This window comes from Podarcis filfolensis (assembly GCF_964270895.1).
Source record: "Podarcis filfolensis genome assembly, chromosome: 11".
NCBI lineage: Eukaryota > Metazoa > Chordata > Lepidosauria > Squamata > Lacertidae > Podarcis > Podarcis filfolensis.
In genome coordinates this window covers 6,779,855-6,794,216 of record NC_139613.1, presented here as the reverse complement: position 1 = coordinate 6,794,216, position 14,362 = coordinate 6,779,855, and the positions used below count along the sequence as shown (strand labels likewise).

The 14,362-nt window shown below is 44.6% G+C and overlaps 1 long non-coding RNA gene across 1 annotated transcript; it reads left to right on the top strand.

Moving 5' to 3' along the window:
* Positions 1-355: 355 nt before the first annotated feature.
* Positions 356-9,281, top strand: LOC310744757. Its single transcript, XR_014539725.1, has 3 exons — positions 356-636; positions 2,401-2,539; positions 9,019-9,281. It is a non-coding gene; the product is annotated as an uncharacterized lncRNA (long non-coding RNA).
* Positions 9,282-14,362: the final 5,081 nt, after the last annotated feature.

The following is a 14,362-nucleotide window of genomic DNA, read 5'->3' as shown; positions in this document are numbered from 1 at the left end:
ACCTAGATGGCTTTAAAAGAGGATTAGACAAATTCATAAAGGAGATGCCTACCGATGGCTACCAGCCAGGATGGCTATGCAATGCTTCTGAATACCAGTTGCTTGAAACTACAAGAGGGGAGAGGGCTTTGTGTTTGAATCCTGCTTGTATGATTCCACAGGCATCTGGCTGGCCATTGTGAGAACAGGAAGCAGAATACCATGTGTTGATGTGACTATAGCTTCCATCATCCCTGTGTTAGGTTTCTGTTTGTGCCGTGCTTGGAGTCACAAGACTCTGTTTACATTCCAGAGATTCCAGACTGTTGGAAGTCTCATGGGAGACAGATGTTGATATTACTGGTTTCCTGTTTCTTTGTATCCAGTTGCCTCTCTGCTTTCACAGAGAGAGGATGTATATTTCTTTTCTGTCTGTGTAGTTAGAAATAAAACTCTTAGCAATGTAGCTCATATTTCTCGTCCTCTTCTGCTGCTTGGACACTCTGCGTAATGAGGGAACGTGCCTGGAGCCTCATCAAAGGCTCAGGTCGTTAATCACCGTTGGAGGACTTGAGAGCAGCTCGGCCGAACGCAAGTTCCGACACCCTGATCATTGGCCTCCATGACTGGGACTGATGGGAATAAGAGTCCAGCAAAGTAAGGAGGACCACAGGTTCCCGAACTTACATAAATTATACCTGGCCTGGTCTCCTTGGCAACGCTTCCCCCAGGTGGGATTGGACAACTGACTGAGGTAGGCGGAGACCTCCAGGTATCCCACCTGACGGAAGGCAAAGCCAAGCCTATGCTGATGGAGCTGCTCCAGATCCAGGGGCTGCACGCGTCCACGCAAAGGGCGCCCCCCGTTTTAAGCGGGGGGCAGTCATTGTGTATAGCCCAGAATCACTCAACAGGTTCACATCCCTTTGTAGTTTCAAGGATTGACTTACGTGCTGCTTTCTGGGTAGGGCTGCCCTTGGAGATGTTTGGAAGCTGTATGTGAACAGAGAATATCAGAGGAGCACATTTAACGGCTCTGTGGCAACCGCACAGACAGAATGGTGACTATGCTAGGTTTTTGGTGGTGTTGCAGTTCTGCCTTTTCCACGTTCACAGTTTTGAGACTTTACTTTGACTTGATGGATGGTGCAAAAACATTTTCAATCAGCGTCATGAGTTGCCACAAGTGCAAAGGTGAGATCAGTTTCATTCCCGTCAATCAATGCTGATCTTCCTTTGCAATGTGCAGCCCTGTGGGGATGTGGGCTGAGTTCGATGTCACACTCTCTGTCCATGCAGGGAAATGGTGAGACAGATCCTCCTATTCGTTACATTTAATAAATGCAACCTGTTTACCAAACAGTTATCATCTTGGCAGTGGCGGACATGGGTACTATGGTACCCTGCGCAAGGCCAAAATTTGGTGCCCCCTCATTCCTTGCCCAAATGAGGCACTTGGCTTTGGGAAGGAGGAGGGAGGACTCTGGCAGGGTCCTTTTGTCCTCCTACCTCCTTCCTGCAGCTGGGAAAGCACTAACTAGGCTTGGAAAGGAGAAGGGAGAACTCTAGGACCCTGTCAGAGACTCATGCTTCCTTCCCAAAGTCCAGTGCCTTGCTTATCGGGCTTTGAGATGGCGCCCTTCAGGCCAGTGCCCAGCGAGTGAGCACCACTCACATGGCAATAAATCTGCCCTTGGTCTCAGCTCTTCTTTGGTGTGTTAGCAAAGCGTCCTTGGATACCTGAAGGAGCGTCCAGTATACCTGAAGGAGCATCTCCACCTCCATCGTTCTGCTTGGACACTAAGGTCCAGTGCCGAGGGCCTTCTGGTGGTTCCCTCGCTGCGAGAAGCCAAGTTACAGGGAACCAGGCAGAGGGCCTTATCGGTAGTGGTACCTCCCTGTGGAACGCCCTCCCACCAGATATCAAAGAGAAAAACAACTACCAAACTTTTAGAAGACATGTGAAGGCAGCCCTGTTTAGGGAAGCTTTTAATGTTTAATAGGTTATTGTATTTTAGTGTTCTGTTAGAAGCCACCCAGAGTGGCTGAGGAAACCCAGCCAGATGGTCGGGGTATAAATTATTATTATTATTATTATTATTATTATTATTATTATTATTATTATTGACATTCAGTTATTTTGTGAAGTATTCTGGAATAGAGATAGGAAGGAATTTATTTGAAATATATAAACAGTCTCCCTCGGAAGGTTGTGGGCTCTCCTTTCTTAGAAGTCTCTAAGCAGAGGTTGGATGGCCATCTGCCATGGATGCTTTAGCTGAGATTCTTGCATTGCAGGGGGTTGGACTAGATGACCCTCAGGGTCCCTTCCAACTCTATGATTCTTTGAAACAGGATGGCTGGAAAAACAGGGCCAAAACAAGAGCAACATACCCTTCTGCTTTCATTTTTGCTTGGCAGAGAGGATGACTTAACATTTGTCACATCAACGGCAGAGGAAGGAACGCTGAGAAAATAAGAGGCATAAATGTGTGATTTCCTCACACGTTTCATGAAGAGTCACCAATAGCCTGCAAAGATGGTCCTGCATATAGACAAGGTGCCGGCTGTTTCCTTTACTTTGAGCTACTTAACAGTGCCACCTGGTGCCTAAAGACCTAGCAGATGTGGAAATTTCACCCACCCAAAAATGCTGCTCTCTTGCAATCAGAGAGATAGCAAATGACAAGAGTTAGACACACAGCACAGACGTTCTTACTGGCACTTCCAGCCTAAATTTAAACACTTTCACCACTCTCACTTTCAATGCAGAGGACAGAGTGCTCTCACCATGGAGATAAAAAACCCAGAGAAAAGTAGTGGGAGTCATGAACAATATAAGAAATAGACTATGTTATTAACGAAAGTAGCAAGACAATATGTAGTAATAAAACATGCCAACCCAACAAGGAATTCTTCATTTCTAAGCTGGTTTGGACACAGGAATGAAATGAGATATAATGAGATATAATCCAGAGATCTCATCAACAACTCCACAGTATTCTCCTCTTCATAGGAGAATTTGGTATTTTCATTTCAATCTATTTTATACACCTTTTGGGCACCAGGCAAAAACATTTCTCTTTGACCAGGCCTTTGGTTGATTGACATCCAATGTCCCTTTAAAATGTGTTGTGTTGGCTTGTTCATTTTTTATTTGTTTTGGTTATGTATTTTGTGTTTTTACATTCCCTGGGGTGGAGAGGGGCACTGTTTTGTGGTTTGCCTTAGGTGCCAAAATGTATTGGGACTGCCCAGCATGATGTCATGGGCCCCATGATGCCAAGAATGATGGGGCAGAGTTGGCAATCTGGGATGGAGGAAGGGGACATCCCAAGCATGACTTGGATAGGGGCCCTGCCTTGCTATTGCCAGTTATCCCAAAAGGGGAGGAGGAAGAGGTCACCAAGGCCATCCTGCCTTCTGAGAGTGATGTTCTCACAATGACAGGGGAGTTGGCTGGCCCATCAGCAGACCGAGGATAGGAGCTGGAGGAAGTGTCATAGGCTCATAGAATTATAGAGTTGGAAGGTACCACACGATTCATCTAGTCCAGCGGTTCTCAACCTGTGGGTCCCCAGATGTTGTTGGACTACAACTCCCATCATCCCTGAGCTCTGGCCTTGCTAGCTAGGGGTGATGGGAGTTGTAGTTCAACAACATCTGGGGACCAACAGGTTGAGAAATGTTGATTCTAGTCCAACCCCCTGTATTGCAGGAATCTCATCTAGATCATGACAGATGGCTAGCCAACCTCTGCTTAAAGACCTTCAATGAAGGAGAGTCTACCACCTTCCAAAGGAGTCCATTCTGCTGTCAGACGGCTCTTAAAGTCACAAAGTTCTTCCTGATGTTTAGCTGGAATCTCCTTTCTTGGAAGTTGAATCCACTGGTACAGGTCCTAGCCCCTGGAGTAGGGTTGGACTCAACTTCTCTCACCAAGGAAGTATCACTGTCCTCTCCCCAAATGAATGCATTAGAGTCATGAGATGTGAGCTTGAAACTACACGTTTCAGGAGACCAAAAGATTCAGTTTTGCAGAACTCACCAGCAGTTCTATACCAATCCAAACACAACAGTCTGCCCACTAGGCAATGCTGTCTCTGAAACCGTCTCTGTGACCTGTAACAGCTGGGGCAGCATAAGCTTGCTATTGTGCAAGCTGCAAAAATCCATAGCAATTCTGAGCTGTGCCTAATCATAACCCAATCTCATGTTCATGTTGTAAGATTCATGAGCTAACAGCTTCCAGATATACAGCCGAGTATTTGGAAAAGAATAATTTATACAATTTCTGCCTAGAAGGTTTTACAGCCAGGCTAATCCTCTATTACAGACAAGCTAACCGAGATCATTCATGATTCATACCTGTGGCTTTGTTGTAGTTAACAATAAACAGGTGGATGTCATGTTCGGCTTTAAAAAAGAGGGAAAGAAATCAATGTTTTTGGAACTGAAAGGGAATGCACATGAGGCTGGTGGCAATTTAAAATGTGCAAGGAAAAGTAAAAGTTATTTTCAGTGTGTTTTCCCAAAGTTTATTCAATGGGACTTGGATCAAACTGGACACAGCTGACTCAAGGCATTCATTTTGCTCTCTAGGAAAAAGGAATAAGATGGTCCCTCCAATGGCCAGAATCCAGTTGGACCAACAACTGAATTTTACATCCATATTAGCAATGGGATAATGTCCTCTGCCTTGGGATGAGCAAACCTGTCAATTTTTGTCTCTCTCATTTTCCCACCCTTCAGTTCAGTGCTCTGTATTTTGATATCAGTTTGCATTCTTTTGAAGAAAAAAATTCACCAGGAAAATTCACCAGCATTTTACTCTGAATCTCTTTTTTAAAAATGTTTATCCCCTTACTACCCCAACCAGGCTTGAGGGCAGCATAGTAGTTATGAGGATGCAAGACAGGTTGTAAGGCACCCACAGCTTTATCCTCCAAGGGATGATGATGACTGGTCAGAGGGAAAAGTGGGAGGAGGAGGTGTCAGAAACTGAAGAGGTAACAAGGCTTAGTGAGCAGGGAGAGTCTGTGGCAGAGAGTCTAGAGAAGTGGAAGTGGAAGCAGAAGAGGAGCGAGGCCAGGAGCCAGAGATGAGCCTGGCTGGGGAAGAGGCATGTGTGTCTCCCCATCCTGCTGTGACAAGCTCTCCTCCCTGCTGGTCTCCCAGGACCAGGAGAGGCATGAAGAGGGCAGAGGAAAAATTAGCATCATGCAGGTGCCATCTCAGGGTTGCTTGGGGAAAACCCTGGGGAGGAAGGGACTTAGGTGGCTGTGGGGAAGCGGGGACCTTCAGTCTCAGCAGGACCTGCTGGAGATGAGTTGCTATACCCATTAAGCATGACACTCCTGTGCAGATCCTGTTTTTGCTAATAAAAAGTTAACACCAACTTGCTCAGCATAATTTACTGTTTTCTACCTGCTGACTACCTGCCCTCGTTTCACCCTGACTCCACCCTCCACTGACATGCAGAGGTTGTATTTGAGGGAATGTGGCCTTTGAGCTGAAAACTGTTCCCCACCCAGGGGATATTTATAAAGATACAAATTGTACAGGCAATACCTGTTTTTATTCCTTCTCCCATTGCTCAGCTAAACTTAGGATATGTGTACAGAAGCCAGATGCCCTCGGATTTTGGGGTATTCTCCCATCCATTTTCATTTTCTTCGCAGCCCAGCTGTGGCATGTTTCTACAACTCCCAAATTCCCACTATTTCTACAAAAGAATGCTTTGCAGGCCATGCCTTTATAGAAATATATTTGGCACCCAGGAAGTCCAGAGTGGATCATGGTTCCCTAACATTTCTATTGAATCTGTAACAGATGCACTGTCATTATTATTATTTTTCCTTTCAAGAGAGAGGTGGAAGGTCTGCGCTGCTAATTTTCTCCCTTGGGCAATGATAGCTGCTACAGTTATTACGACCCTGTTCAAAGTATAGAACAGCATTTTTATACAATTAAATGAACCTTCTTCTTTTTTTTAACTAGAAATACATTTTTTTTCAAAGGACAGAGATTGAAGTAAGAGATAATTGTGAATCAATATGTTTCTTTGCCTGCAGTTGTAGGTTCTAATTCATCCATGCAGCATTTATTTTTACTGAATCCACACTAGAAAGCACAATATAATTATTGCCCAATAACAGCATGAATCATTTTCAAGCAATGATGCGGGGCGATGGCAACGCACATTCCTCAAGTCTTCTGCTATGGTCTATGGACTTACTCAATAAATGCTCTTCTATTCCATTCCTCAAGTCAAGAATTCATAAGCTGCCCCTTCTCCTTCAACACTGACATGCAGGATTGAGAGACCACCATCACAAAGCAAGGACATCAGTTATGCAGTGGCCCCTGCAAGGTGTCTCATGAAACAAAGTGGCCCTCAAGCTGGAAAGCTTGGTTCCTCAACACTTGCTATATACTATAGAGAAGTCTTTAGCTGATGGAATGAAATGGAACCCAGACCAACCTGGGGAGCTGTAATGCCCAGGTGTGAGAAGGCCCTCTCCTCAGCCTTGCTAAATGGATTCACAAACTTTGATGGGGCATGGGAAGATTCTGTATTAATAAACCCATTCATACTGGGGGGAGGGGGTGTACAGGTAACCACTGAGGGCTTGAAAAGTTATCACAAGCACATAGAAGATGGAGCAAGCTTGTTTTCTCCTGCTCTGGAAGGTAGGACTTGAACCAGTGGTTTCAAGTTACAAGAAGGAGATTCTAACTAAACCCCAGGAATAACTTTATGACACTGGAACAATCTTCCTCGGGAGGTTGTGGACTCTCCTTCCTTGGTGGTTTTTAAGCAGAGGTTGGGTGTGTTGGAGTTCATAGTCTACGTGCAGCTTGGCAAGTGAGCAATTAGTGTTTTTTTCTACAGGTCAGGGAAGACAGAGCACGGGAGAAATTTGCCTGGAGATAAGAGGACCTAGTAACAGCTTGGTGAATGGCTGAGGTCTCTCATATAGGCAGCATGACCTATGACATTGTTTGGCTAGTTAGGAGTTTTTTGGAGTGCTTGGAGAGTGTTGAAGTTTGTGTCTGTATATACTAACTTGTATATAGCTTGTGAGTTTACTGCCATATATAATAAACTACAAAATCAAGTTACTAGTCGTCAGCTTTGTTCCTGACCGTCGTCCTGACTGAGCAGTCTCGATCATTGCCTAGGAAAAGCTGCACTACTCTGCTAAGTTGTGCATCATTGAAAAAGTTCAGAGGTAAAGAGACTGGTCCTAGTAGCATGCGAGAGGATTTCAGAAAGTGTTCACAGGCTTCGGAGTTTTAACAGGGTGTCCATCTGTCATGGATGCTTTAGTCAAGATTCTGAACTGCAGAGGGTTGTGTTAAATGGCACTGGGATCCTTTCCAGCTCTACAATTCTATGATTCTATGTTACACTGAACTTAAAAGCCAGTGTAACTGCCATGTGACCCTGATATCCAGCTTCAGTTAGGACACTCTTGATCTGTTGAAGTTTCTAAACATTTTTCAAAGGTGCATACAGTGCACCACATTAACCCAAACAAGATCAACCAACGCATTTGTCACCAGGTCAAGAATGGAGGGAATTCCCCGACAACTTTGAGTTCCAAACCACACACACACACACACACAGAGAGAGAGAGAGAGAGAGAGAGAGAGAGAGAGAGAGAGAGTAAGCCTAGATGTGGTATTGTATGTCATTTATAATTGGCTAGTGTGATTTGTCTAGAATCCTGAATTATAGTCTGCAGTAAAATCAGGTGCAACAGTCCTTTCACCGACGCCATTTTTTTCCACATGTGCATGGAGTTACAGTATATGTAGCACTGGGGAACCACATAACCCATGATGCACTGTGACTGACAGCACTGAACAGATGCACAAGGATGTCAACCAAGAACTGTACAATCTCAAAAACAGCATGCCAGCTCAAAGGACGGCTGGATGCATTTGAATGGATTGTCAGGGGAAATATATGGTCTGCCATTTTATAAATAAGGAGTAATTCTCGAGGAGGGTGACAATTAGTACATGAGAACAGAAGAAGAGCCTGCTGGATCTGACCAATGGCCCCTCTAATCCAGCTTCATGTTCTCACATGTGGCCAATCAGATACTTGCTAGCTAGATGTAAGTGCTACTGTGCTCTATCCATTTGTGTATTTGGGTAGCTGATATTCAGAGTCAGTTACTGACAGTGTAGCTGAGTGTTGAGCCTCTTAGAATTCCTGCTCCATGGCTGCAGTCATGGGATTTTTGTCTATCACATGACAGTATATGTTTTGACTCCACATAGTGGGAAGTGACGGAGACAGGATGTTTGTGCTGCTGTGTTCCATGAAGTGGGACTATTGTCCTTTGTTCTTTTTCTCTTTGCTGTCTGATGCTAGAGAGAGAGGGAGCCATATTGCAGTCCTCAATGTGTGTTTATATGTAAATAAAGTAGATTAGCCAAAATGCTGAGTTGCTGAGAGTTGTGCAAACTCTGCGGATTCCTAAGTGTGCCGGTGTCAGTTGGCATCGGTCGCTGTGATGTTCGGGCTGAAGAAAGCTTTTGAAGCTCCCGAACGAAAGACCAGGAGGGAGAGAACATGCCAGTTGGGCATGTGTCTCTGCCAGGGTCCTACTCGAGAGCAGGACGAGCTCCTGACAGAACCCACCCGCCTCTGGCATGTAACTGTGTCATTTTTTTTATCAAAGCAACTCATTCAATGCTAAATTTCCAAGGATAATATTTTCAAACAAAGTTGATTTTTGCAATATGTTCTATAATTTATTCTGAGAACTCTACGATAGTCCCATGGTTTCAGATTCTTTCTTTTTCTTTCTTTCTTTCTAATACAGTTGAATCAGGGTCCCTTGACAATAACTGCTCTTCTGAAATGTGCACTTGGGGGATATGTAGTGTGATCCTGCGCCTGCGGCTTTCTAACATTTCACTCCCCATCTGACAAAAAACCAATAACCCGTTTTCTTTTTATTAGCCACCTCGCCAAACAATACAAGAGATGATCTAATCTGCACTGTTTGTCCTGCTTAGCTTAATACAACTGCAGGAGAGTGTTGAAAAATGGCAGAAGCAAAGCCCTGCAAAACTATCGAATGCAGTAACAATGACGTATCGATTCCATGAGCCGGAGGGTAAACTGGGTAGGAGTCAATACCTTCTCCCAAGACCTACTGAACAAGGAAGAATGAAAAGGGAGAAGGTTTGAGAAACAAGATTAAGTTGTAATCATTGCCATACATTCTGTAATGGGAAACCCAGCCGCTGTTTTGCATGGGTTCCTTCCACCAAAGTTGTCCAGGTTGGCATTAAACAATATGAGATTAAAGACTTGTCAGACAAACTAATGAGTTTTGGATTGATTTCTGTCTTCAGCCGTGTTACCAGCATTTCTGACAGCTATGATTTATAGGGTATTCTTTAGGTCTCTTCATGAGAGGAGCTGTTTATTTTACTTGATGGACAAGGTATCTAACGTTTTCTAGTGGAGTGTGCAGATGGCAGGAAGGACAGTAATTGCTGAGGTCATCTCTCAACATCATGGCATGTGCATCCTCTATAAATTAGTCATTGAAATCTCAGGCAATGAATGCCAGAATCCTCCCTCCATATTTTATTTTATTTTATGCTTTGCAACCTTTGGTCAGTGAAGTTCTCTCCTGGGAAGAAAGGATGTCTAGTAGTTCCTTTGTTTAATAAATGTAGTTGGTATAGACAATATTCAAACGTCCAATGTGAATCCTTCCATCTCACAGATGTTTTCGGAACAGTGAAAATTTAGGATCTGCAAAAGAAATGAGACCTGAGGCTTAAGAAGAGGGGGGTAGTCAACAGAATGTTCTCCAGAGGTTTTTGGATCAATTTCCATAAACCCCAGCCAGCAATCTTTGCCAATGGACAGGGATGATGATATGTTTATTTATGCTCCACCTTTTCCTCTGATGGGACTCAAGTCAGCCTTGATGGGACTCACGATGGACGTTGTAGTCCACCAACATTTGGTGAGCACCTTGTCGCTCACCTCATCTTAAGAGAGCAATGTGGAAAGGATTACAGTCTTACCAAAATAACTTTCATAACTTTATCTCAATCATTCTCTCAAAAACACTGTAAAGTACATCATCCTTTTTTTAAACTGCAGGTTACCAATAGATAGCAGCTTGCTTAAACCTTCTGAAGGAATTTGTGGTTAAGATGTGATCTTGCTGGCCTGGCAACAAGGAGAGGTGAGAGAAGGGGAGTCAGGCAGACTGCCTGAACCACCTGCTCCCAACCACATGTTTAGCTAGAATTTAAAAGCTTACTTAAACACCGCACCGAGATCCCAAATAAGGTCAGGCTATGATTCTGGGTTGTGTCAACAACAGATTGTCCTGGGTTGGATTGGGGCCACTCCAAAGAGCTGGATCAGACCCTGAACTGGATCAGGAGAGGCATGCACAGCTCTAGTTGCATCCTGAAGATTCTGCATTCAGCAGAGGATCGGATGGTATCCTTTCCAACTCTATGGAACTATAATTCTGTTCGGATGCAGCCAAGGAATCAGGGGCAATTGGCAGGCCCCCAGCTGGCCCCAGCCCACTGCCTAGCGTGCCGGGTGATCTCCAGTCCTTGGAGCAGCATGAAACTGCGACCCGAGTTTCAGAAGCCTTCAGAAACTGGAGCACACAACTCAGCAGAGATAATGCACAAACAGAAGTGGCAGGGAGAGGCTGTGCTGAGCATATTTACAAGCAGTTTATTCAGCATACATCAGGACAAAAGGAAAACACGGTCTTCTCCCCATCATGTCCAAAGCAAGCAGCAAAAGCAAAAGCTATACACAAACAGAAGTTCCCAGCAAACTGTGCTGGACTGTAAACAGGCATGTGACACACAACAATCATGCCTGTACTTAAGGTGGAACGGAATATCCTAACAAATTCATCAGATCCTGACTGTCTTGAACATAGTTTGTGAGTGCAGAGATGGGGCTGGCATGCATGGGGACATTGTGACATGTCCTAGTCTCCACACCACATTTGACTGGATGTTTGAATAGAGCGTTTCTGCTGTCTGAGCATGTGACAGGTATATGGGTTCTGTTCCAAAATGGAATGAATGGAGGTCAGAAAGAGCAAGAATAGATTTAACACTTGCATATGCATGTCACCTGATTGTGCAAAGCAACCACAGAATATGTTCTCTCAGCAGGCTGGTAGAAGGTTGGAACTAAACCTATATTGTGCCTTCCTAATGAGAGAGGATATTGGAAGTAAAGCTTTTGGAGCATCAGCAACAAATCTTTGATACATGAAAATCCCCGTCCCACAGCTGAAGCACAAAGATATTTTTAATCAGCCCACTAATAAAATTCAAACATTCACTCCTTTGATATTCAAATTTGTATATCCTTCCTTTGAGAGCCTTGATGGTGATGTTTAATCCGATTCAAATCAATGCATCTCTTTTCAGTTCAGTTATGTGTAATTTGCCTTAATTTGTTCAATTTGCTGTGTTTTGTTTAATCTTCCTTTGTGAAAATTGATGCAAAAAAGAAAAAAAAATCCAACTCAGTTACAAACTCATGCAGCCATTTGTTTAAAAACACATCAAGATTCCTCCAGAATACACACACACACACACACACACACACACACACACACACCTGGGATTGGTGGAGAGAGAAAATAAAGAACTGCAATTGGTTGAGAGGATGTCACAATGCTCACAAAAGGTGGTATATTGAGAGGAGGAGGTTGGTTGCAGAGAGAGCCCTCTCTAGGATGACTTGCACAACCATAGTGAGTGCTTGATGGTGATGATGATTTACATGGGAAGGGTGGTGATGGAGTGTAAAGGAGGCAGTGGGGGAATCCCTGAATTTGTAAGTTCAGAAATGCAAATGCGCCCACTGGGTTTGACTCCACCTCTGGCTCCTCCCAACGTCAGGAGGTCACGCATGTGACATCATGATATCGCACGTGATGTCAGGACATCACATGCGTGTCATTGGCCCCCTCAATCACCCTCCTAAGCTGGAACTTCTGGATTCAGTTATGCTAATTGAGCACCATACGAATTAGCCCTGGGACAGCCAAATTCCAATTGTACTATGTCGTCGTCATCATGATTACTATTGCAAAGTTTTAAATTTAACAGTCCAAATGATGGGCAAACTGTTTTTCTTCAAAATTAGTTCTCCAGTTAGTTCCCCTGTAAGCCACAGAAATTAGTTCCCCTGTAAGCCACAGAAAACTCAGGACAAGCTGTTTTATGAGGCCCTGCAGTGCTAACATCTGGGCTCAGTAAATTTCCTCACCCCTACTGTGGAAAAACACAGCCTATTTCTCCTTACTGCCCCCCAACTGCTTCCCAGTTCTCATCTGCTCCAGACAGAAACAATTTCCCTTCATTTTTGGCCCCTGCAGGTGGATTTTGGTGAAAGACTGCCTCTATCTCCAATTGTTGCCAGCTGAGTTTATGGAGATAGATTACCAAGGGCTGAGGTGGCAAAGGATTTGTGTGGAGTTATGGTTTGGTCTCCTTTTCCATTCTCTCCCACCCCCTTCATCCCCCTCTAGAATGTTTCCAAAGTTATGTTGCCTCAAGAGAGAGGAGGAAATATGACTTTGAAGAACGAACAAGTCTGAAGGCATAGTTCCAGCGAGCCAGACCAATTCATTTGAACAACAGAAGCCTAACTGCATGTTAGAGAGCAGACTGTTTTGATGGCTGCTGAAAACAGCCTCCCTATATCATGTTCTGCCCTACACCCATCCCTCCATCCCTGTTAATATGTAGTTTCACTTATCCATGGGTAGGGACAGGGTAGACATCCCTGTGAATACCAATTGCTGGGTTCCACAAATGGGTACAATGCTATTAAAGGTAAAGGGACCCTTGACCGTTAGGTCCAGTCATGACCGACTCTGGGGTTGCGGCGCTCATCTCGCTTTATTGGCCAAGGGAGCCGGCGTAAAGCTTCCGGGTCATGTGGCCAGCATGACTAAGCAGCTTCTGGCGAACCAGAGCAGCGCACGGAAACGCCGTTTACCTTCCCGCTGGAGCGGTACCTATTTATCTACTTGCATTTTGATGTGCTTTTGAAATGCTAGGTTGGCAGGAGCTGGGACCGAGCAACAGGAGCTCACCCCGTCGTGGGGATTCAAACCGCCGACCTTCTGATCGGCAAGTCCTAGGCTCTGTGGTTTAACCCACAGCACCACCCGCATCCCTTACAATGCTATTGGGTTCATATAATTGTAGACCCACTCGCTGGATCATCACCTTGTCGTGGTGATGCAGGAATCTCAACTAAAGCATCCATGGCAGATGGCCATCCAACCTCTGCTTAAAAACCTTCAAGGAAGAAGAGACCACAACCTTCTGAGGGAGTCAATTCCACTGTCAAACAACTCTTACTGCCAGAAAATTATTCCTGATATTTCCAGCCCAGGGATTAATGATCTACGTAAGTATAAGGCAACTCAAAGAGCTTTCTCACTGACTTCAAAGAAACTTCATTGGGTGTGTCGGTTTGCCCCACTGCTGGCCAAGGGACCAACTTTTAAGGTGTCACTGGAGGCGAGCTAAGTTTTAGTAGAAATTTAATCAAACCTCTCCCGTTAAATATTTATCCAATTACACGAGTGACAAGCGGAAAATGAATGAATCCCTTTTAAGGTAATACAGAATAGCATGCAGCAGATGGGGATTTTTATCATTAAAGATATAATGAGATCATGAGCACCACCAAAGGGGCAAGTTAATCAAATAAGGCCATTCTATGACAAGAAGCCTGTCGAGGCGGAGGGGGCTGGATTACATTTCCTGCACTGTACAAGTTGCGTTTGAGTTAATAAAGGCAAGCAGCCATTCTTCCCAAACTTGTTAGGAGACATCACATTTGAATGGAAAAGACCAGAAGTGACATGAATGAAAGCAGCGTTTCCAGAATGTAAATGAACCTAATGCCCTTTTAAAACACGGAGGGGGGTTTCGGGGGGGGCGTTATTGGGTTGTTGCTTTTATTTTGATTTTGTTCTGTGAACCTCCCTGAGACCTCCGGGTAGGATGATCAATCAATCAATCAATCAATGAATCATGCTCTCTAGAAGTTAGGGGTTGCAACTGCCATAATCCCTGACTGTTGGCTGCACAGTGGCTGCAGTTTATGAGTTGGCTGGCTGAGATCCTCAGAAACTGCATTCTCAATCCAGTACCTCACTCCAATTCTCTTCCCCCCCCCACACACACACCCAGTTCCTGTCAGGGACAAGCTGGCAGTAAATAACACCGTGGAAGTTGGAGATCTTCACAGACTTGGCAGAGGGTCAGGCCTTATGAGCACAGCAGCTCACCGCCTGGATCACCCATGGTTCAGTCGCCAAGGCTG